Here is a 4,622-nt window from a genome sequence, read left to right as displayed (position 1 = left end):
CTGCGCCTCCGTCGGCCAGCCTCGCCCCGTGCGCCCATCGCCATGGCGTCGCGGCGTCGCCCGGCACAGCACTGGGCAGGCGCCAAAGACTCGTCGTCCTGTTAGTTTCAGTCAGTGTCACGTGCGCTGTGACTTCACCTCTGCCCCCCCCCCCGCACACACACACTCTCCTGGCCAGGGGCCGCCCCTCCGGGGGTGTGCTCGGCCCTTCCCCGTGCTGGGGTCCAGCCTCCTGCTCATCAGGCTGCTCGGGTGCTCCCACCGCGGGGCCCGTCTCTCGCAGGCGTGTCTCTGGGACTTTGGGGCCATTTCCAGCCCCGCCCCTGCAGGGTCCCCTCTGATGGCTGGGTCCTCTGATGGTGTCACTAGAGGACCCAACCACATGAGCCACACCATCAGGGGCTCATTCTGCGGCTCATCTGCTAACGTGATATATGCCATCATGTGCCAGCAATCCCCCTCTGCCATGTACATTGGCCAAACCGGACAGCCCTTATGTAAAAGAATAAATGGACACAAATCAGACATCAGGAATGGTAACATACAAAAGCCAGTAGGAGAACACTTCAGTCTTCCTGGACGTTCAATAACAGATTTAAAAGTAACCATCCTTCAACAAAAAAACAGACTTCAAAGAGAAACTGCAGAGCTACAATTCATTTGCAAATTTAACACCATCAATTTGGCCTTGAATAGGGCCTGGGAGTGGCCTGATCACTACAAAAGCAATTTTGCCTTTCTGGGTATTGACACCTCCTCATCAATTACTGGGAGTGGACCACATCCACCCTGATTGAATTGGCCTTGTTCACACTGGTTCTCCACTTGTAACTCCCTTCTCTTCATGTGTCAGTATATTTATGCCTGCATCTGTAGTTTTCACTCCATGCATCTGAAGAAGTGGAGGTTTTTACCTACAAAAGCTTATGCCCAAATAAATCTGTATCTCCCTTAGGTACATTTGAAAATCCTAACCTCACTCATTAGTTTTTCTGGAGGGATTGCCATTTGTCAGGTACTTATGCCTACTTCTGAATGCTTGTCCCACTAAGAAACAAACTTGAGACCAAGGGTTCAGCGACAGCAACTTTTGGTCACTACCTTGCTGCACTGATTTAAATCATACTTGGTAATTCATTACTTATCCTTTGAACCACCTGTTCCCACTCCACTGATCTTGAATGGACCCTAAGGTATAAGTTATATGAATTCTGCATATTATCTGTCTATTAAGGACATCCAGCAGTTCTATGATTCCTAACTCATTCCTCCCCCAGCTCTTAAACTTATTTTTCATCCTGCTGTAAATGTTGTATTATAGCCAAACACAATGTTCTCTAAATCTGCTACATGCACTTGTATAGCCTGGATTTTCCTACAGATTCCGTCTGCTTTTTAGTCTACTTTGAATACAAATGACCAGTCTTTTGTAATCTTCCTTACCTCATTGTAATGAGCACTCATATTCACTCAAAATCTTTTAAAAACATGAACTCAGCCAGTAAGGCGGGGAAGACAAAGATCTGTTCCAGTAATTGTGGAAGTGCAAGAAACACATCATGTAAATGGAAAGAAGTAGGATAATAAATGGGCTAGAATATGATCTCACTTATGCTGGCATAATTTCAGAGTAACCCTCAAGATGCTTTTCATTTACACTGGTGTAAGAGAGTAGACCTTGCATGGTATTTATATTGACTTCAGTAGATTTAATCCTAATACACATACATGCAAGTGTAAGTGACAGCTAATCAGGCAACACTAGAATCTAATGTAAAACAACCTCAAAAAATTATCCAGTTTTGTCCTAATTAAGGGCCCAGTACTGTACTCAGGGACGGGGGCTGTTGCATATCACCCCTTCTCTTTCCCAGGCCCTTGCCTTTTCTTTGGTGTGTATTTATTCTGAGAGTGGGCTGCATTGATGGAACATATTTGCTAGGACAGAGGCTAATTGCAAATTTGTTGTTATACAGTGGGCCAAATTCTGTGTTGGTGTAACTATTTGTCACACTGCCAGTGAAGTTACACTAGCTGAAAATATGGGATAGTGTCAGTTCCTTAATGGGCAAGCAGATGTGTTGAGGCAACATTTTACTACTAAAAGCAATACGGTCTAGATTCTGAAAGCCTTACTAAATTTTCTCAGCACTTTCTCAGACACAAATTTCCTTCCAATCAATCATTGTACTTCATCAAATTCCTTGGTTTGATCCTTACCCTGGACGCAAAGCACTAACAGCCAGATGAGCTGAGCCTGTGAGATCATCTTGATACGTCTGACTGGCCTGATGCTGATCAACAAGCCGTAACAAGTGACGTGGAACATTTAAGACCTTAAGAAAGGTCTGATCTGACTTCAGGTTTCAGCACTATATCAATAAGTATATTGTACTGTGTACTCAGGTGGAAACCATGGAGACTTACGAAGCATAGTTGGAAACCAGTCTCATTTTAACCTCAGAACTGTAACTTGTGAGTTTGTACTTTAGGCATCTAAACAAACGAGAATTTCAGGGATGCTGAACAGCTACAACTCACATTCACTTAAGTCTATAAAGCCATTCTGTTCCCAAGCAGCTGCATGGATTTTCTAATCTTTGCCTTCCTTCTCCCAAGCTCCTAACCCTCATGTTGCCCTGTTCTTGTCTTAACCTTGACTGGAAGCTTTGTACTACAAGGGCTCCATCTTTCTTTGTGCTGTACAATTCCATGCACATGTGTGGTGGTATATAGAAAGTAATAATATTGTTATCTTAATGAGCAAGGATGGATTGTGACTGAGACAATAGATTGAAAGTCATCCAATCTGGGTTCCATTTCTGGCTTTGTCACAGACTTCCTCTGTCATAGGCAGTGAGTTATATGGGTGCATGGTGTCCGTGCTCCACCAACATTTAGGAACATGGGCCTGGCTCCACCAACGTTGGGGCTTACCGCGCTTTGGGGGGCCCTGCACTTCAGGGGGATGAGGGGTCCAGGGCGGCCTGGGGAGATAGCGGGAGGCCTGGCACCAGCAGTAGCGAGCGATCCAGCCCCAGCCCGCTCTGCTCCGCCCTGTCTGGCCCTGCCGGCTCCTGGCATCGCTCTGGGGAGAGGGCGGAAGCCAGAAACGGGTAGAGGTGGGGTCTTGGGGAAAGGGGTGGAATGGGGGTGGGGAGGGGGAAGAGCAGGGGTGGGCTGGGGCCAGGTTGCTCGCTGCTGCCAGCACCAGGTCCCCTGCTAACCCCCCAGGCTGCCCTGAACCCCGCATCCCCCTGAAGCGCAGGGTCCCCCAAAGCACGGGGCCCGGGGCAGTTGCCCTGGTCTGTCCTATGGACGGGACGGTTCTGCTTGGACCCGTTCTGGGCACCACCAAAAATTATACAAACCTGGCGCCCTTGTCTTCTGTGACTGTGCAACTCACTTCCCATCTCTATGCCATATACTCTCCTCATATAAAATAATGCTTTCCAGTCTCACAGTGATGTGAAGGTAGATTTGTTAGTTTGCCAGAGATGCTCACTTATTTCAGTGATATTCATTATTAAAAAGCCTGTAAAATAATAAATAAACCCTGATTGCCTTGATCATGCAGTGAGTCCCATTCAAATCAATTTTAATTAGTTGCATGACTCAAGGTGAACAGGATTTGGCCCTTTATATTTTAAAAGGTTTTGGGAAGGCAAAGCTGAGTGGGAAAGATCTTATCGTATTTGAAACATGGGAAAATAAAAACCAAACACCAAAAAGAATTCTAACTGTTATTGATCACCTGAAGATCTGGTAAAAAATCACATACTTCAGCAGTCATGTATTTCTGCCCCATCCCCTACTGTACCCCAGGGTGGAGAAAGTATAGCTGCAAACTCTATATTACTTAATGTGCTAGAAGAATGGGGATCAGATATAAATGGTATGTCTCATTTTCCATTTGCCCACCTAGTCTAGATCTCCTCCTTGTGGTGTTACAGTTGCTATAGAAACACTGAGGTCTCCAGAAAGCCTTGTGATGTCACTCTACATTCTGACAGGAGGAGATTAAGTGGGTGACCACAGCTACTGTCTTGCAAGAACACCCTAGCAGCTTAGTTGATAAAAGTGTCCTTTGAAATCCTTTTGGGCCTTCCACTTTGATGGCGCAGAGGTAGGAAAGTCCAACTGGTTTTTTATTCCACAAGGTATTAAATGTGAGGATTAAACAGTAACCTAGAGAGAGCTTCCTTATGGGCCTACTCAGAGTGGAGTAAAGTACAGATTACTCAGTCTGAGTAAGAGGGAAAGAATTAGGCCATGAGTTACTCCCTGCAGGTTCCTTCTATTTGTATCATCACCCTATGAATTGATCCAGATGGCTCAATGTTTAAAAAACAATAAAATGTTCTAAAGCTATTTGCTGAGTCCTCCCATCCCCATCTTCCCAAGGCTGTCCTTGTCCCCAGTTTGACATCTGTGAGTGTGTGGCAGGGTGGGGAGCAGATCATCTCTACCTTCAGGAATGCTCATTTCTCTGTTAATGAGCTCAGAGAAGTTTGGCTAGTGCCTAAGAGGATAAAGCAGAGGTCCCCAAACTGTGGGGCACACCCTTCCGGGGGCCGGGCATGGAGGAACATCTGGGGGGAGCGTGGCGGGACCCAAGCCAG

The sequence above is a fragment of the Lepidochelys kempii genome, chromosome 1 (genome assembly GCF_965140285.1).
Source record: "Lepidochelys kempii isolate rLepKem1 chromosome 1, rLepKem1.hap1, whole genome shotgun sequence".
NCBI lineage: Eukaryota > Metazoa > Chordata > Testudines > Cheloniidae > Lepidochelys > Lepidochelys kempii.
The sequence above is the reverse complement of the archived record's forward strand: the minus strand, read 5'-3'. Positions refer to the sequence as shown.